The sequence below is a fragment of the Athalia rosae genome, chromosome 1 (assembly GCF_917208135.1).
Source record: "Athalia rosae chromosome 1, iyAthRosa1.1, whole genome shotgun sequence".
In the NCBI taxonomy this organism is placed as follows: domain Eukaryota; kingdom Metazoa; phylum Arthropoda; class Insecta; order Hymenoptera; family Athaliidae; genus Athalia; species Athalia rosae.
This window is the reverse complement of record NC_064026.1, coordinates 22,221,779-22,243,063: the sequence shown is the minus strand read 5'-3', so window position 1 is coordinate 22,243,063 and position 21,285 is coordinate 22,221,779. Positions and strand designations below refer to the sequence as shown.

The 21,285-nt window shown below is 42.7% G+C and overlaps 1 protein-coding gene and 1 long non-coding RNA gene across 5 annotated transcripts in view; both read right to left on the bottom strand.

Annotated features, from left to right (window-relative positions):
• LOC105691325 (fasciclin-3) overlaps window positions 1–21,285 on the bottom strand; it is a 225,933-nt gene that overhangs the window by 95,568 nt on the left and 109,080 nt on the right. The gene's annotated exons all lie outside the window — the stretch shown is intronic.
• The window catches only part of LOC125501909, a 94,660-nt gene that overhangs the window by 45,009 nt on the left and 28,366 nt on the right, over window positions 1–21,285 (bottom strand). The window contains exon 2 of the long non-coding RNA XR_007279646.1: window positions 19,612–19,690. This is a non-coding gene — a long non-coding RNA (uncharacterized LOC125501909). The remainder of the gene's footprint in view (window positions 1–19,611; window positions 19,691–21,285) is intronic.

The following is a 21,285-nucleotide window of genomic DNA, read 5'->3' as shown; positions in this document are numbered from 1 at the left end:
GCTTACCGATGCGAACAAGCTATTATAATGTAAAATAGAAGGCATAGATTGAATTACAAGTTGAGGTGACATCGAAAATTATCGCATCGACGAGCGAACGATCTCCCTTGGGAAGGTTTTCGCCCACGTTCGATCGAAACAGTATGGGTTAGGTGGGTATAATACCCATAACTTTGGGGCCTTCTACCCAGTTCCGCAAAATTGGAAAAAGCTTCTTTCTTCCACGCTAAAAAACGGCCGCAGGTAGAAAACCGGGATTTTTCAAGGGGTTGAACGGGCCAAGAGACAGGCTCGTATATTTTTCCGTCGTAACGCAACGTTGGCCCGGCGTATTCCGCTCTACAGGTGAAAGAAAAGAATGTCGAAATTATTTCTGGAAGGTTTGTCCTTTAGAAAAGTCTGCCTAGGACGAGGACGGAAGCACGAAACAATCAAGAAAACAGGGTACAACGATCGTAATTTGTCACGCATGGCCTCGTGGGAAGGAAACTTGCTCTTTGAGAGGGGTTCTCCTCCCTCGAGATGCAACTTGTGTGCGAGTCCCTTCACCTCCGAGTTCTCATTCCTCCTGCCGGACCTTCGGCCGCGCCTATAATTTTGCTTTCATACAAAATTAAGGTATTTTTGTGTCGATTGTCGTACAGGCAGGTAAAAAGGATAGGTGCACATACCCTCACCAATTTACCCTGCGGTAATATTCAGCGCGATTAAGAGTCATTAGACCTTGGAAAGAGGAAGGTGCGTGGGCGCGATCATGCTTTATGATAAAGACGATGATTATCCCGCGCCTCGGTCGAATGGGCGCGCCAGCGGTGGACAGCAATTGTTTCAACCTCAGCCTTAACCTTGGTCATTTGTTCTTTTCACCATCAAACCCCGCGCCGGTTCACGCACGGTTGCCGAAGCCGGACATCAGTGATCAAGGGTAAGCAAAGTCTCGCCTACCTGATCGTCTCCCCTCCGATAATCATTGTAGCGTCGAGTTTCAGGATGTTCTCGAGAATTTTCACAGATAAAAATTAACGGTGTACCGTTTTTTTTTTCATTCGCAAAAAAACTAAATACACGTACGTGATTTGTTTGCTCGACGGAAAAGGTGAAGGTTCCGATGTATTCAAAATTACATTGTGGTTAAATTCAGGGCAAGAGTGACAGAGAATTATTGCCGGTGTTATCGCGGGACAACTTTTTTATACTCACAGACGATGCGGCATCGTGCAGATATTTGTACGTTTGACGACATCGGTGCCAACATTTTTCTTCGTTCTATGCGAATGGGGGCGGTACGCGACGGCTTCAACCAACACCGTTTGCCTGTAAACTTCAAGATACGCTAAGGTTGGGGTATAAAATACGAGCGAATGGTCAGTTACGTGGCTAGATGTGCTCGTGCGATGTAAGAGTAGTGGCTGATATACCTATAGGTTGAGGCGATTCTTACGATAACGCGAATGACGTCGTATAATATAGGCGTTAGGCGGTTAATCGCAATGAAATATGATCCGGCAGGTAGAGAAATAACTTTCACCTGACAGACTGCAGGGGGTGATTAACGTTGAATATTACCACCCCATTAGACGTGCTTGGAACTTCTAATACAATGTTATTAAATTTCGCGTAAACTTCCGCATAATGCAAAGTTCCCAACCTACATAGACACCAGCGACTGTAATGTTTCCGCTTTTCATAGAAAATTTGGTTGGTAACTACCTAACTAAATGCGAAAATTCAAAAGCAATTACCACAGCTGAAAATAATACTGAGAAAATGGGAAACTTGATCCTAATACCGGTGTCATGTTGCCTATTCATCAAATCGCCTCACGTTACGTGCAATTTATGGTGTAAGCGATTCTAAAAACTCAAAGTTCGAACAATGAAACGCGACTATAATCATCACAGCATCACCGGGCTACCGCTATGCTGCTCATCACTAATTGTAAGATAATATTTTCTTGAGAAACACATCCACAATCCTGTCCACATGTCCTGTCTATTTCCCCCGAATAGTTTATGAACTTCCGATCAATTTTGCGAAGAATTTTCACCCGTTCTAGTACTATTTTTCTTCCATTCGATTTTAAAAAAATTTATTTTATTCATTCCTTTTTTACTCGACATCATAAATTTTCAGCTCGACAGTTTTTACGGAGCGGTACAATTTTTCTTGACATGTTTCGTGAATATTTGAAACGCGTTTATAGGCTTCGGCTGTCCCAACTCGCGTCAACGACCTCCATCGTCCTGCACTTTTCATCATTATGTCAACGTCAGCCCCTATACAAGGTGAAAGCACCTCGCGTTCGAGAAGTAGCGTGAAAGCGATAGAATCGAACGGTGGATACCGATACTCGATCAATAAGAAAAAAGCTCAACTAACTTTCAGTCAGTCTTTGCTATTATTCGCGTATTTAAATCAGAAACGATAGGTATGCATCTTGGTCGAATCACGTGTTGGGTAATCATTTCGTCTTAACGGAGGAGGAATTTCTCAAAAGAATGGATTTTCCAATTATAGGTTGAAAAGATAGAGCACTTGGTTTTAACAAAAAAATTTAATTACCAGTAAATTTCGGATTTTGTCGCAGTAGCTAACATCGACAATGACTCGAGCTCGTCTTCGCGTAGAGCATAAGTATAAAGCGGATAACTTCCGAATCGGATTGATACAGCAATGGAAATACCTGCTTTCAGGAAAGGAAGCTGGTAAAGGTCCTCCATGAATTGTGGAAACGGAATTTTGATTGAAACCATAAAAAGAATTTATCGAATCGGTCATTGATTCATTCTTAGGAATGATTCGAGCGGCATTCAAAAACCCGTTTGAAATGACCAGTTTCTACATTGATCGTCGGGTCAGAGTAGGTTTGTATGAGCCATCTGTGCAAGGATCCGCGAGAAGGGAGAGGGAAGGCACTCAAAATTTCAAAGGCAAATTTGCTAATGATCAATTAATCGAATCTGTCGGCAACGCGATCGAGATCAATCACCAAGGACAATGTCCACTCAATCAGCATGATTACTCGACCAGGTTCTCCAGTTATAGTAGCTGCGAGGCGTATTGCACGCAATACCATAACGATCTCAGGTACAAACCGCTAATCAGAGACCATCGTCTGGGGGGTGCGTGATGATTACGTCATGTGCCGAGCACAGCTATCAGTCACCTCTTTGTCAAGTACCTACCCGATGTCTATACCCACCTATAATCCATCGCAACGGTCGTATAATCGGTGTAACCAAACAGGTTTATCCGTGTCCACGAATCGACTCCGATTCAGAACAATCTCATTCAGCCTGCGGTCCCAGTGAGTAATTTCATAAACGAAGCTACTATGAGAAGTATACAATGTATAAGTAGCATCACTTCACTGTGTGTAAGAGGAAGAACTCCTGCGTCGCTCGCCATACCCTAAATACTCCCAAAGATTCCTGGTTGCAGCTAGGACACCGCTCGGGAATCACTTCTGACGATACCATGTCCACTCCCGCTGCCAATTCTACCGGCGTATAGAAATACTCCCGAAGACGACGAGCCCTGATGTTTGGCGCCCCTCAACAGAACGACATCGAGGTGCGAAGAACAGCGAGGAGAGCGAAGATGCGAGGAGGCGACGTCATGGAGCAATATCCGCGAGAGGCGAGAGTGGATACTACTTGGTTTTACTACTACGACATTTTCTGAAATAAATTCGAACGTTATTCGCGGCTTATTTAAATTGGTGAAAGATATTCGCTCGGTATTTTCGGATTCAAAATTCCCAACATTCCTGACCCGGAACATCTTGTATTTCTGGGCAAGGTCGTATTACGCGTACGAAACCATTCGTGGAACGAAAATGGTGCTTGAACGGCATTGCCATTATTCATGTAAATTCACCGCAGCTTTGGGGCTTCGACATCGAACTAAAACCGACCGAGTGTGAAATTCGAGCTACCTGTTAGCAGGGAAGCCGAAGACATCGTGGTGCAAGGTACAAATATCCCGAATGCAGATATAGTGCAGATGGTATTCGAAACTTCATTTGTAATCGAGCGTTCCATGAACCGAGGTAATCTCGTTAACGAACGCGAGTCGAGTAAATAACAGAGGTAGGAATTCTTCGCGTGTACGATATGTATGTGTATAACAGTGAATATAACAAACCGCAAACTGTCGTCGGTGCTATGTACATCCGTCCTCGATGCACGAGGTTTGAAACGTTTCAGATTGAGCGGCATGGTTTAATGGTATTCGGTTGGGAAATCCTATAATACGCGATGAAACTTCCATGTGGCTACAGATCTCGTTTGGCAAAAAGGAAATCGAATCGGTGGTCTGCATCTTCTAAATTGCGTTTCAAGGTAGTAGAAAGTTTTTTCCGCTTGCTGTAAAAACCAGACTGCACCCGCTTAATCTATAAACTTATAACTAAATCGAATCTAAGAAAAAATTTCCCATGTAAAAGTGATTAGGTTTATGCACCCGTAATAAATATGATTCTATGAAGTTCTGACGGTTATGCCCGATAGAAGAAAAAAAAACAAAAAATATAAGATCCGTATATTCTTTGCGATGTGAATTCAAGGGTGAAATTTGACGAGGTAAACCTCTGCCGGGCCGAAAATCCTATCAAAAAACATGAAATAATGACAAATCGGAGTTCTGCGACCAATCAAAGCTGAGATATCCAAACTACCTCTATTTTCAAGATGGCAGGGATTCCACAGCAAAATTTCATTGGATCTTTGTGCATTCAGTCATTTCATGCGACCCATCAACGACTCTCGTAAATATTGGTTTGCCACTCCGTTCTGTAAATTTTTGACTGGTATTTGACGAGAGTATGGGTTTACAATAAAGGTTACGTACATAGATAGGAACATGCCCGTGATAGCAAACTAGCCGCCTACGTAAACTATGTAAATCTACACGTATTAGATTTCAGTGATTCCAAGCTGCCGCAAGCCAACCATGCCTTAGTTACGCAGATGTTGACAGACCCGTGCTTCGACTGTAAATGCGACAAACGAAGTGCCTCTTAACGTCTTCCACCTGCCCTCCAATACCATCGTAGGATCGCTGTCTGTGTCCCTAGTTCATCGACTATCTGACTTTCTCTCGGTTCTGGGTATTGTCTGTCTTTCTCTATCCGTTCTTCGAGCAGCGTATCTAATAATCACTGTGGATCGCCCTCAGCTTCCATTTCCAGGCGATACTCCTCCCTCGTTGCTGGAATTTTGGCGTCAAATTCGAATGCAATCCAATTATACCCAACGGCAAAATATATACGCCCATTCACCGCGACTCGGTATCAGATCTTAGACAGCATCTGAAATCCGTATGCGTGTACGGTTCTGCCGTGAGTGCCGCTTTTGATCCTTCATTTTTTGCATCACAATTCTCAACGTCGTTATCCACGACGAATTCAAATTCCCAGAGTAAGTAAAACCTCAATACCAAGGAATCAAAGTTTCGAGTCTCTCTTTATCGGTATGCTCGGCTTATGATTTGCACCCACGCGGAAAATTATCAACTCGTAAACTCATTGTCAGAAATCACGGGACACAAATTTTTTTTCATATTTCCCAGGATATAACTATAAATCAGAAAAAAAAAACAATCTTCGGCCATCAAACTGAAACTCTCGTCGGAACTTATGACTTAATCGGGACCCCACGTGAATTTGACGATTGGAAAACCATACCATTCAATTTTCTAATTCGAATCATCTAGCTCTTTCTTATTTTTCGCCGATTGTTCAAGTGTAGCGGTAGTAGTCGATCTGAATTAAAGCGCGACGAAAATTTGCTATTGATTTCCTTCTACTTGATTCCCTCATGTATATGTATATACGTAACGGTATAGATAGGGTCGATTAGGAAAGACTCGGAGTTTAAACCAATTTCCGTCGTGAAGTCTAGCTCTACGCCCTGCTATTTCCGAACCACAGCTACGCGGTTATATAGTTAAGGGATTCCCGTTACAAGCCTGCCTTCTTCAGACTATCGCGTACCGCCTGTGCATGCTGTGCCGGGCTAGTTAGCCCTTTGTCGCACGTTCGATCGCCACTTAACTCTGAGCAACTCCGCTTCAATTTTACAAACTATGCGATAGTCTGCAGCAGCAGCAGCGGCAAGTGCAACTTACCCTAGGAGTTGCTTCCTTCAGCCGCGCATGGTCCGGATGCGCAGTTTAAATTTCGTATTTGCCTGGAACCGATGGCGTTGCGGCAATTCACGGTGGAACGAACGGTTCAGAATTTATCACATAATATAGGTATTTCAACGCCGGTACATGCCGCGATACACCGACTAGGCATATAACTATATATACACGAATGTACCTGCCGATAGCAAAAAAAAAAAGGTACAAAAGAAAAAGAGAGAGAGAGAGAGAGAGAGAGAGAGAGAGAGCAGATTCAATTACGATTTCATGGGAATCTGGTACATGACGTAAAAAATAGTACACCAATACCAGTTGAAATTTATCCGTAGAATCAACCGGCAAGAATTCCTATACATTCTAGATAAAAAGTTCATATGAATTTCCGAAACTTCAAACTGTTCGAAAAATGACGAATTATTTTCGGATGCATTTTCATCATTTTACCGTTCCATTGTATTGAAGAGAAAGTAAAAGCTGACGCGCGAGGGATAGGGTGGATCGAAACGGCTGGAAACGAACGTTCGGTCTTCAGGACGTAAAAGGCGTTATGCGTACACGCACCCCGAATAAAAAGTGAGTGTCGATATGGTGCAACCGAAAAAAGGAGGCGAAGAATCGACTGGAATCTTTTTGCATAAATAGGCACCTTACGTATGATACTACCTTTGCACGTGACGTACGATAAGAAGATATACTATGTACATAAAAAACAGATATAAAATCTATTCAGAGCTGAGGACGGAGCCTCATAGGTTATAGGAGCAAAGGTACGACTGTATACTCTACGGATCAGAAGATCGTACCGTGAAGGGTTTTGGGGTAAACGAACGTGCGTGCACCCCGAACCCGTAGGATAATTCAAGGAGGTTCGCGGCGTATTGACAATCGGTCTGCGCAGTCGATGTTATATATCCTTCGTTTTCCTCTGCTGCTTACAAGTCCCTCGTTTCGTGGTAAGAATAGAATAACACGTAGGTACCCTCTATTTGCATATGTTCAAGTTTAGTGCGTTTCGGCAGTTACTCTTTCGCCGCAGTAAACTGTAACTGGTATACAACTTATATATATCAATGAACGTGTTTTAACGCGCGAATAAAACGCCGCTGGATAGCGTTACGGCCCTATAGTTTCAACGAACAATTAGACAGCATCTGGTTGATGCTAAAGCCCGGTGAATTGCTATAAATTTCCCGAAATTAGATTTCGAACCTCCATTTGCGCCGAGACGTTGATAATCAACTAGGTTAACGCAGACGGAGAGAGAGAAACTTATCGGCATTTTTATTTGACATCTTCCAAGCGATTCGCAACAGATAGCTCACTTTTTATCCAACGCGTGGGACTTAGGTCTAGAGAAAATATTTCCGGATAATATTAAATATAAATCAATGTCTGCCCCGAAGATGAAGAACCCGAGAAGTAAACAAGCTGGGGGCAAGGATTTAGACCGTTGCAACGGGTTGGAGAGAAGTCAAGTCCATTGGAGGGAGGCAATTGAAAATTGGCAAAGGGATGAAACGTATTCAGTTTCACAGCTATGTGTACGGGGAACGCCTCTAACCTACCCGTATCAACTGCTACCTTATGTACCGAATAGAAAACTTCGAAGCGTGAGAGGAGAAGGAATACATTAACAATTTAACATCTCAGCATACGGCTATCGGTAGTAGACTGACATGAGTTTGTATACAAACTGCGGTTGATGAAGAGTGGAAAAGTTTTTAAAGAATTTTTCTTATCGAAAAGTACAGTACATATCTGTGGCAGTGGCAACAGCAACCAGTCAGACGAGCATAAGTCGAGCATATCCTATATTTTATTTTTGTATATGTGTACTTTGAAGGCAGAAATTGGCCCGATGTACAATATCCGTTCGGACACTCCACTGTGTAGAAGTAGACGCTGTATCCGATAGTCCGACAGTCGCTGAAAAGAAGTCGAGTCGCAAGCCTCTGGTTAAGGTCAACCGAGGAAATCGGTAGATGTGTCATTATATTGACAATCGGATAGAATGTAAGCTCGAGGGAGCTTTAGGAACTCCCCTGTGCTGATTCAATATATCCTCAAGACAGCTATTACGTATAGTATATAGCTGTTCCTCGCCTCTGTCTATCCAACGCGTTTGCTTGCGACTATAGAAACGAGATGGTGCCCCTCAGTTTAATTTCCGATACACGTGATGTACACGACATCGCAGAAACGCGGTTTACCGTCGGTCATTGTCTCGGTAAAATTGAAAAAACAATTGTAAAAGCGCTTAAAAAAAGCGCCCAAAAATAGGCCTTCGATAAAGTGGTTACTGCACTTACATCTGTATGATCATGAGTCTATAACGATATTTCATTCTCGCTGTTCCTTGTTTCTGTGATACGCGTATAAAAAATTTTGGAAAACGATCATAGGCTCCGGCGTCTCCAACGACGCAGCACGTCGACCTCGTAAGCTTCATCAATCGCTTCTTGCGTACCTCATCCGCTTTCTGGTCTGCGAGCACGGCCTCCGAGTCTCATCAGTTATTCTGCCCGGTTTTGTTATTTGCGTGCTTTGTTTCGCTTTGCCACGGTCTACTTTTCCACCACGGTGATCAATAGGAAAACAAGAAGCGCCTCTTCCCATCTTTCCATCCTCCCTGCCTCCATCAGCGAGCTCTATTGCTACTCTTCTTGATTTTGGCTCATTGTCAGTCAGACTCTCTCACGAGGTTAGCCATCGGAAAATGTAAATGAGCAAAACATGGGCAGAGATAAACGGTCGCATTGCACGGAATATTATTCGATCCTCAAGACATTGAGGAACCTATACGTGCGCTACCTGGTTGGCTCATCTCTCGTCAGTCAATTGTTACGTGTTTAAGACTTCCGTTGATAAAACATGAAAGCTTCCACGAGTAGGGAATGGGAGTGGAGAAAAGGGGAGGGAAAAGCTGAGGAGTGAGAGATGGGAATCTTCATGGCAAACGTTGCCATCACAAGAGGAATATACCATCTTTCCGTTGGTTGGACATCTTTCTAATAAAGTTGCCACTGCTAGATTCGCTACCGAGAGGAATGTGTTTTTTCCTCGGCACTTGATCTCGAGAAGTACATAAATCTCGACGCTGTAAATTCACGCCTTTCTTAGGGAGGGAGGAACTCTCTTCCCATTTTTCACTTTATCGCCAAATAGTCCGCGCATGACACACCGTCAGATCATAAGTTACAAGTTTGCCGTTTCGACTGAACGTGGCAATGAATCAATTTGCAGCATCACGTAGCTACCAGGCCCATACAAAATTTTACTTATAAACTTATACCGATGTTGATAGACGAGCGAATGTAGGACGATCATATATTAGATTTATTTTAAAGGTGGCAGAGGTGAGCTCCGTCCGTGTAAATCCTGTTATCGACTAGTAATGCGCCGTACCGACGTACTGATAAAATAATCTCATAAATTTAAATTACATGGGCAGACCTGGATGTTGAAAAATTGCCTCGTATATCCTTAAAGAGTTTATCACATTTTTGTGCTTCCCCTGAATTGCTAGAGAAAAAAAAAAAAAAAAAAAAAAAAAAAAAAAAAAAAAAAAAAAAACAGAAAACGTTTACGCTTGCGAATAAGTAAAACTATTGACGTTATTGTAGTAGTTGTCTAAATTACCCAAGTTCATAAATCGTCTCACAAAAATGAAACAATTTTCATTTAGTTTCAACATTTTTCTCGTTTTTTCGAATCCCACGGAGTATACATATACAGCAGGAGCGATAGACAAGTTCAAGGATCATCTTATCATGAAGGGTACGTAGTCGTCATATCCACGGACTCTATACGTTGAAGTAAGAACTTCGTCGTTATATGTGCCCCTAAAAGACGTTGGTAACTTTTCAAATTAACTTTTCCTTTCAAGGAAACTACGACGCATCTCAAAGGGAATAGAGTTCACAAACATGCAAACCCTTTCAAAGCGAGTCCTAGATTTGTCGTAGTAGGAAACCTTTCGGCATACGTACATACATGGGTACACACATACGATCAACTTGCCGTGCAAATCCTACACACATATCCACATATATACATTTACATAGATATAGGTATATACGTACTCGATGTAGGTTAGATGCGAGAAGCAGAGCAGCGCATCACGATTCAAGATGCAGACGCGTATCAGCCCAATTTCTTCACACAAAGTAAATGAGACTGAACTAGCTCAGCTGTGTCGTAGATCGACGCGAATTCTGATTCAGATTTCACGAAGCGTTGAACGGCAAATCGAATAACGCGATACACGTGACGGAACACCGCAAAACGTCTAGATATGAAATGATATTTTATGACACGACGACGGATGAATAAATGAACTTACCACCGCCCTTCATCAGATACGTAACATGCATGCTACAACTTAGTTGTCCTTGAACAGGAATCACGTGTTCTGGAACTTGACAGGTCAACTCATTTCCTGATTAATTTCCGGGCTCTCTAGACGGTGATGACTTTGATACCAGTTCGAAAAATATTTTCATTCAATGCGCATCGTGATTGTGGCGATTGACCGAGAGTAAGTCAATTCCATTTTGAGGTCAACGTCTAATTTCGGGCTGAAAAGTTTTAGGAGCATTTTTGTGAAAGCTCAACGCGGGGCGGAGCTCCCTGTTTTATCATTGTGTCGAACCACCCCCGAGATAAGCGAGGATTATCTTGAGGTTTTTAATAAACGTCACTTCCGCCGCTCTCTGTTAAGCCTCTAGGGGCTGCCGGGGCCACCGAGGTTAAGCTCTGTCAAGAAGTAAAAACGAAAGGTTATTCCGAACTTCAAGTGACGTTCTATAACTCGGGTCGTTCAGTTTGAAAAAAATCTTTATCAGAAAATTCACCCGATTTCAAATTGAATTTGATACGGAATAACCTGTCATTCTTACGATGCATTAGCTTACGAATAATTGCCAAATATCATTCATTACTCCAGAGCGTAACCAGGATAAAAAATGTCACCGTTAATTAACTGAGACGGTCGGCGGGTTGACGAAGTTAGGTAATTGCTTCGAGGCAGATGAATGTCCCCCTCGTGTATTTTACTTCTTGCAAGTTTCAAGGCCTATCGGCTAGCTCCGATCCACACCGAGTGAAAAAGCAAGAGTGAGCTAAAACCGACGGCAGGGATATTCTACGGAACCATTTTTGACAAGTTAACGTTTTTCGTTAAGCTAAAAGGGAAGGCTCATTTTTCCCCATATAACGAAGTCCCCTCGTTCCCGCGCCCATCTCTCTTTTGTAACTTTCCTTTCGCCACAATCATATTTGCTTCGCAGAAAACTTGTCCTCGGCAAAAGCTACCGATAAAATAAAAAAACATCCAAAGGAAAAAAGGGGGACGAGGATGAAAATGACGACGAACAGGAGGAGGAGAAGGAGCAGGAAGATAAAAGAACTTGGTGCTCCTCCACTTATCATGTCTCGTCTTTGCTGCAGAAACAAACTCTTGCTACCCTACGAGAATAAAAAAAAAAAAATGGGATCAACTTTAGAAACTGATATACACTTTTCCTTGTTTTGCTTTCTGCGTGCCCGTAGGCGAACTTATTCTTAGAAAATTGGGTCCCTACTCAGAGGAGTCTACACACATAACTCATCTGATCCTTTGCAAACAGACTCGATTATATAACGTCGAGAATGTGAAAACAAAATATCGTCATCGTTTTTTTTTTTTTTTTTTTTTTTTTTTCTCCCGAAAATTTACTTTACTCTTTATACTTTTCTGGGCATGAATGAATATACAGTTTTTACTCTGGTTACGGAAAGAAACGAGACAGCTGGGAAAGAATTTCATCGGACTTTTTTCACCGTTATTCAATGTGCAACACGTGCGCAACAAAACTGACGGAAAATCTTTATTATCTTGACGTGAACTGTTATACCCGAAACAAAGCTCGCAGAAACGTGATATCCTATCCTCTGTCGTATAAATACCCCGAAGAGGGATTATCGATCAAATAATGAGTGAGGTTAATGGCTTTGATATAATAAAAGGTGCGACTGTTGCGTCCGATTTCTGATGGAATCGAATCCGTAATTAATTATCTTTGGATCAATTATCTCTGAGTGATAAAATAACGAATATTTTCATCCACTCACATGTCGTATTAGTGGATTCGTATCTGCCTGAAAAGGGTGTAGGTGAAATATTTTCGACGTTTCGTACGTAGCAGTTGACGGGACGTGAAGGATTTATAAACTCTGCGTTGTAACATTGGAGATATAGAATAATTTCAGTGATTTGAGGAGGGTTGCTTTTAATAATCCTTCAACGTAGAGTAAAGGAGTTAACAAACCCGAGGGATTCACTCATTATACCGGTCCAAAATCCTCGAGCGAGTATCGTCTACATAATACGGATTGTTTAGTTGTTACACTTGCGTGAACCAATTTTCGGATGAGAGGCGCGTGCTTATATCGCCCGAGAGCTCGACGTTGATTATATGAGCAAGCTCGAAAATTCAAAGCCCTTGTAAACTCAGCTGTCGATTTAGAGGCTCCGAATACACTCGGTCCGCATACGCGAGTAACGAACGAAACCCACGGAAAACAATCGTCAAACATGCAAGGCTAGGATATTCTAATACTAGGATATTTTTACAAGTCCTAGAGCCAAGTTACAACACGAGAGTGTCGACAACGGAAAATCCGTACCTCAGATCGCTGACCACATAATTCTCCACTTTAACGATTTCACTACGAAGCAATTAAAAAGCTACACAGATTGATAATCATTTGCATATTTTTCTCAGTCGACATTTCTGAAAATTTGGTTTCATATAATCGTAGAATTCGTGACGTGTCAAATAAATTGGGTGGGATGAGAGAAATAAAAAGTTTGGTTTTTACGGGAGCATTATAATCATAACATATTCTTTGAAACTGTATACTCATTTTCTTTTCTTTCCCCAACTTTTGTGTATACGTATACACAAGACGTTGAGTTTATCAAATATGAGTCAATCTTTGGTTGCAGGCTAGTTTTAATTTATTCGAAGCATTGTATAATACGTATTAAATAAGAGTACAAAGAATTATGAGGAACGCATTTATTCCTTTGAAAATAATCCTCATGAATATAAATTGGCATTTCGTTGGAAAGGGGAATAAGGGGAGGAAAGTGGTCGTGCGGGAAGTTATGAAAGTGTAGGAACGGAGTGGGTAGTACAATAGAAAAATCTGATACAAAAGTTAAAAGTCCGTCCACAGAATTTGGTCAGAGCCGGTGGGGTAACATTTTTAATTACCACGAGTATTAGAAGAGAACCAGGTCACTCTCGCCTCGTCGGTCTTGACGTGAAACGGCGAACACGGGTAGCAGCGAGGAGCCGCCCTTGCCGCGTCGAGTTGGATGTCAGAGAGGATTTTGCTAGTTTGTTTTTTTGTCTTTTATTTTTTTTCCTCCCATCATTTGTTTTATATTCTTTCCTTTTTTTTTTCTAAACGGAACGGTCGCATTAATTACGTTCACCGAGGACAGAATTTTCCGATGATAAAACCCGGAGAGGATTTCCTCTTCCCTTCCACTTCAAACAAGTGCTAATTAATATCGAAATTCAACATGCTAACCGATCGATCGGTTTATACCGGTAGCGGCGTGATGAGAAGATTATGTTTCCAAAGAGGATTCAGGGGTGGTCCGTAGACACAATATTTTCCGAGCTTCATTAGCGTTAAATGAGTTACCCGAGATATCCTCCATCTCATCCCTATTCTCGTCTTCCGTCCCACCACTTCCACTCCCTACATCGCCGAATGATAATAGCTCAGGGTGATGGTGAGCTTTTAGCGCTCTGGCGCCAAAAGATACGGAGGAATTGCAGCGAGAGTTTGGTCACGTTCGATCTCCACCTTCTGGCCTTATTTGTTACTTTTCTTCTGGCCGATTGCTATATACGAGCTGCTCTGTTTTCTTCTTTCTACCCTGCGCGCTGTAGGTCCATATACAATATGACCATAAACGTAAAAGTACCTCCTCTACACAGCTGCAATTTTCTGTGGTTTGGCGGATCTCATTGTTTTTTTTGACTCCTCCTCTACTTCTTCCCCATATTCCCCACTTTCTCTTCCATCCAAACGACGTGCCACGCATGTAAATACCCTTCCCAATTACCGCAGTGCTTCATTCCACCTCTACTTCGACCTCATCCTCGGTAATACAAAATACAAGATGCAAGTTTACACGACAACGCTAGCGAGAAGATTCTGACTACTCCTTGCCTTTCGGCCATCCCTGTGCCTTATCGCGAGCGCGGAACCCCCGAGAAACTGTAACAAACAGGGCCAACGTGCGCGCCATGTTAAACCTTGGAACAAAATGTCTTCGAATAACGGTACACATCATCCTTCTCACTCTGACCTTTTTTCTCGTTAAAGCTTTCAGCTCTCTGTCTCTCTCTCTCCGTTTCCCATATCGTGTTCTTCCTCTCCTCTCTTTTCCTCGTACATCTAACACTCCTCTTTTCACAGTGCCTCTTTTGTTTACTACGCGGCCCTGGCACAACACTCGAGGGAGTGCTAAATTAATTCGCACGTTCACGGTAAGGTATCACCAGACGTTCTACGCTGTTACTAGACCAGCCGTTCATTCGAGCCCGTATGAAACTTTATCAACCATGCGATAGACGAACAAAAAAAAACAAGAAAAAATTAAAAAACAATCGAAAAAAACCGTGAGAGATTAAACACCCGATGTGTTGGATCCCCAGAGTTTATTCATTGAGTCGGGACAAGAGTACAAGAGAAAACAACACATGGGTATTCTTATTAAAGCGAACACTGTGAGCTAGGGTGCTTCTCTAAAACATTTTCTTCTAGCATAAAAGAAAATTTCATACTTTCAGCAGATCAAATTTTCCTAGCTTTTGTTTGCATCCAGTATACCATGTGTCCCAGAGTTTGCACTACAGTATTTTTGATTGCCTACAGTCAGGCGTCAAGGTCACGCTATGGCGGTGAGTTGAACCAAGGTCCGTGCATACACGTGGCGCTATAGCGTAACCCTGGCACCTGACAATAGGCAATCAGACATACTGTAGTGTGAATTCTGGGACACATGGTATGTATATCGAGGACAGGAGTATTCACTATGTTAGTAACATGGCGGGATAGCGGGGCTGGCTGCGGGGTAAAGTGAAAATGGATGAGAGAAGAAGAGAGCAACACAGGAGCAGTAGAGTTGAGAACGCGCGAGAGAATAGATGGGAAATTGGAAATTCGTGTGCAAAAAGCTGTGCCGTCGAATGAGTTCAACGTTTGTCAAGGGCCAAAACTTACTATTCGAGTCAGCATCTCGAGCTTAGGATAATCTACATTCCAAGAACGCTCTCTTAGCTGCCCCTCCGCCCTGCACTTCGCTGACTACTTCTACTCTGGCCCCCTCACTACCCCCCCCCCCCCCCCCCCCCGGTAGCTAAACCCCGTACAGCATCGCGGGGGTGGATAGAGTAAGGTCGCGGATTGCGGGGGAACCGCGACGACAAACCGTTCCTACGGGCGTTCCTTGAACAGCTCCCGCGGGAAGGATCGTTGCCACCTCGTTCACCACCCAATACCCGAGACGTATTTACATACCCTCTACCTCCCCGACTCTTCGAATCTCATCTTTCTTCTTCGTCTCCTCTTCAACGGTACCACCTTTCATCGTCACTTCCGAGCCATCCCACCCGCAAAACCCCTGCAGCCTCTCTTCAACTTTTTTTCTCTTTTCTTATGAAAAAAACCGCGTATTCGGTGGATATAGAAATTCGGCCGAGCTGCCGATGGATTTCTGATGCACAGATATGGAATCTGCGAGTGACTCGCAAAAGCTGAAAGCAATCGCTCGGCGCACCTCTCAAAATTTGATAAACGAAAATACCTATGTACAGGTACACGTATACGCACGTACATACGTATATACTACACGTAAATGTAGGTGGAAAATGCTGTGCGCGGTCGAAGCTTCTCTTTTATCACTACAACATAGGTTTCGAAACGAAACCATACCCCGAGGAAATAAACAAATGACGACTGCGGGGTGTACATCCGGTTTCCCCTGATTCGAATTTCATGCAGCTTATGAAACAATCGCAAACACGTATCGAAGAACCGTACAGATCTACAGCTTTTAACCGTCATTTCCTTTTTCGCCGATGTAACACGTACCGGTAGCAAAAAGAAAAAAAGAACGCTTTACGTGCGCCCGATTTTTTCGTAATTTTATCAATTCCGTACCGTTTCCAAGTTTCGGTGAATCCTTTCGGCATTCTCTATACAAGCCTTTCTTTTCTTCTTCACCATTTTTGTACTTCTATCGATTTTACTTATATTTTTTTCTTCCATCTTTTATTTAGAAAAATATCATAGCGTAAGTTTCGGAAAGTGAAAATCACCACCTGAGAGGATATACGAACAGTTATTGATTTCAAATTAAATTAGTCTTATTGTAATAAATGGTGTTCAGAATTACTGAAAGTGTATGTAAGCAGATGCACGAATATAATGGAGTGTGTGGTATTACAAAAGAAAAAGAACGAAAGAAAAATGGAGTGAAAAAGATGAAAAAAGGGGCCTTACCTTGGCCACATGCCGCAGCCACATTCGCACGCACCACCCGAGTCGTTAATAGGACATCAAATTTTTATTTCTTCGACGCGGCGATCGATGGCGAAGGAATTACAATCACGAGGCACCATGGCAGGGGTCGTAGTTCCAGTGGGAATGAACGCAGTTCAAATTTAAACCCCACGACGAATCTAACGGGGCCGTTTCGAATAAAAAATTTATCATCGGATTTTTTCACTGTATCAGACGTGTCGGGCATTTCGTAAAAGGTTATACTATATATTTTTTTATCGGATCAAACTGCCTACGATTTTCAAGGGGGTTCGAAAGGGGGGAAAACAGGCGACTACTACTCACTGTGGGGGTAACGAGAATCTCCAAATCTGGAATCCACCGCAAGAACTTCATTCGGATGCAGGGGTACGGTAACGATATTACTGTAAGTCGCACCTTGGGGTTAACTAGCTAGGTATCTACGTGTGAACGTAACGCATTCACGTGCGAAACGGGTTCGTGCCTAAGTATGTGTATAATTAGTGATTGCGAGTACCGTTATATGTATGTGTTAGTATTCATACGTGCTAGAAGTGACACTGACAGGGGTCGAATATGGGTTAATTTACAATATCAGAAACACCGGACGTGCGGAGAGACATGGCAGAACGCAGCAAGTAGGTACACATGTATGAACTAGATATTATAATACCGTACGTGTGTGATCAGGATTTAAACGTGTACCAACTGTAAGAGGTGACCACCCCCCTGGAAGGAAATGTTGGTACGTATAGTACAATTAACACAGAAATTGGGTACCTCGGGACACAAGGTGGACAGAAATTAAGGCGGAAGGGATATCGACCCAACTTCTCTCTATGACCTATGCACACACGGTAGTCCAATACCGAACGAAATGTCCACAGTCGGAGATAAAGCTGAGGGGCATTGTAACACTGACGTGTTGATGTTAAACGTCGCGAGTAAATTCGTCAGAAACTTATCAAATGTGTACCGAAATAATATCTTGGTCAACTCTCTTCTCATTTTATCTGAAATTTTTGGTCTGCGGGAGTAACGCTAATTCCAAGAGGTGCACCGGTATGATAATTTGTACAATGCACGAAGGATGTTGGATGATAAATTACGCAACGTAATACAAAAAGATGGACTTGAAAGTTAGATAGCGCGAAGTGAGGTAATAATTAGTTAATTAACTAATTCAAATTATTCGTTCAAACGTATGATATTTGCACAGATGTAACGTCGGGATTATATACGTACACACCGTTGCACAAACTTCTGATTTCCCTCGACGCACTGCAATGAAATCGCCAATGTGCGGGACTACGACGACAACGTTCCGAAAATCTAAAACATTACTTTACGAGATTACATTTCTCCATCTACGTCGTACTTTCGAAACGTAAAATATACCGCGACCCAATTCGGCGCGAGATTCTATCCGAAGGAATAAAGAACAATTTTATTCCTTTTCTTTCCTGTTAAAAATTCCGTGTATAACACGACGTCTTGTGACGTCGTTGACTGACTGTAGCATGGGGTGAAAAAATTGACGTGGAAAATCACCGTGCATGCGATATCTACCGGGTGGCCCTCATTAGAATCGAGGGTTTGATCTCGTTGCCTGCAGCGCGAAACGCGGCCCAACCAAAACTCTTCAAGGAAAACTTGGGGATGCCGGGATCGATTATGGATTTTATTCCATTGCTTCGCCTTGAAACCCATAACAATCTCGGCGCTGGAGAAAAAAGACTTACTCCCGAATTTCTCAAGGGTCGCCCTACCGCAGTCCTGACCGGATTTCGCCGTAAAATGTCCCTCTCGGGCCACTTAAAGTTTTTGAAATAATCGAAAATTGGAGACCAAGTGCAAAGGTATGAAAAAGCTGGTAATTTTTTTCGAAATAACTACATTACATCCGACAAGAGAAATATATTTTTACGTCCGTTGTTCGTCGGGTGAAACGAGCATTACGGTGACTGGGTTGCAGGGCGTGGTCCCATCCGTCACACAAGTGATGTATCATGGGTAGTTTTTACACTTCTATATAGATGTACATACATACCTCACTATGAAAAACAATTTCGTATACGGTCGGTAGACGTATGCATGTACGCTTCGCATAACGGACATCGTATGCACGCGAGTCTTCTCTACGCGGACACCTAATATACACACGCGATAATAAAACGAGGCTCCTTTCGATGCCTACCAAGTCGAGGCGATCGTAATAAAATGGTTCACGCACAACTAATGCGTAGAAACGTGGCGATATAAAATTCCTGCGTGTAATACAACACGTATACACGTATGTACGATACACGTAACTTGCCGATTAATATTTAGACCGGGGTTACAACGAGTGTAATGTGCCTGGCGCATACGTGACGCTTGCTATTCATTTTTCGACTGTGTCCATTTTCATTGTAATTAGCTCTGAAGAAACGAACTTCATTTGAATAATATCTACTTATGGAATTTGTTTTTTTTTTTTTTTTCTACTTATATAGGTGTACGTGCGTGTAGTCACGTAAGCCCGAAACTATAGTTGTGGAGTACCAGGATGATGGAATACCACGTATAAATTAATTCTATGAACGTAGTATCATCGTTCGATAAATAGATCGTTCGTTGTACCACACGCAGTTTTTGCTGCAGAATTCAAATACACGCTGATGTAATTCGAATGCTGAAGCTGAGGGGCGGTTGGGAGAGGTGTGTGCTTTGAAAATTACCAGCGATACGTTTTTACTCCGCACGATATCGACGAGAGTTTACCAATTATGATATCGAATTGTGTCCAGCCACGCGTGCACGTGGTAATATAATTCCAGCAAATTTGTCGTTATTTCCATGTAGGTACACATAGGCTCGTAAATGCATACATACCGAATCTATGGGTGGATTTTCGGAAGCTGATGCATTAACTCCACCGTCCACATTTATGTGGCAGTACGATCGTATTTACCTGCAAAAAAATTAAAGGTCAATGATAAAATTAGCATACTCCAAGTCATAGTAACGGCTACACGACTCATGCCGTGCTTGAAATTAGTAGAATTAATGTAACATAAGCAGGAAGCACTCTGTTGATTGTTATATAGTCTAATATAATTAACGGCATTCATTTAAAAGGAGTCCCTACAGGGAGGACATAATGCGTGTCCGGTATACATATAGTTACACGTGTACATAGGTATACACGCATATTACTACGTACACCGTATAACGTTTTTAATGCTAATGTGGACCTTCGGGACTAGCCGCGCGCGGGATGAAAAAAAAAAAAAAGAAAAGAAAAAGGAAAAACTACCAGAATACATATTACACGGTATAAAATTCACTGACCTATTTTTTTTTATCGACGTACAACCAACCCGTAACAGCGCTACCGCAACGGTATAACGCAATTAAAGTGGGTAAATATATTAATAGAGTACTTCAGCCAAGCCCAAATGCGAAAAACAACGATGTGGCGAAGCGAAAATCCTTGATTATAAGTAACGAGATATTGTTATGTAGTTTCAAGATGAGTAACCAGAATGATTTTTGTTGTACGCGCAACATCGCTGCGATCCAGGGTGGATTCGAATGAATCACAGTAGATCGTCGCGCGAATAGGTGCACGAATGATTGGCCTCTCGCGCGTAAACGCTAATCACGTATCCGTAGAAATGTGAAGAGAATTTTTTGCGGTTTCGCGTGGAGAATCGGTATATCATATGAGACACTGAAAACTGTGGAGATGATATATCGGCGGTAGATTTTTTTCCATTTTGAACCTAACAAGCGCGATCGCGTGCCGGACAAAGAAGAATCTAAAAGGGAAAACGAGAAAGAGGAGGTAATCGAAAGCGATTTTCGTCTTTCATTGTGTATCGGTCGGTCCGCGTCGCTCGGAACGACTCACGTGTCTCTCTCCCCGCGAACCCGGCAACGGCCGCTTTCCTGTTTTATTTTTCCTCCCCCTTTCCTTCCACTCCCGCCTCATCGCGGCTACGCAGAACCCCCCGTGAATCGGCGATTCCGGGAGGAAAAGCGATTTACTCCGAAAGCGAGAATATCATTCGATGAAGATGCTCCGTTCCCGCACCACGACCACCCCCGCAACACCGCACACTACACAAACCGCATCTTCAGTACAATGCACACGGCATTCCAGCTACTTCCCTTCCTGCTTCGCGTGTGTCTTCTTGTTCCCCGGTATACGATGCAACTTGCAATCTGGAAAGAGGGCGTAAGTTACCCGAATAAGAGGAGGTTGTAGTCGGGCTATCTCAAGAAATTGGAATCCGATACCACGTCGTCGTTCGTTTATTTTACGCCGAATAAAAGAGATCGGAATTTTTCCAACCAAGTGCCCCGTGTATTCGTACCAAATGCAGTTTTCACCTACTATACGTACGTAATTCACTAAAACTCACGACCGAAATCGCGGCTCACGAATCGAAAGATAAAAATATATTTCAAAAATATAGAGGGCCCCCGATTTATGCGAGAGCAATCGTCGACTCAACTTTTATTGCTCACTTCGTGTGTTGCCATACGAATGCATAGACGTAT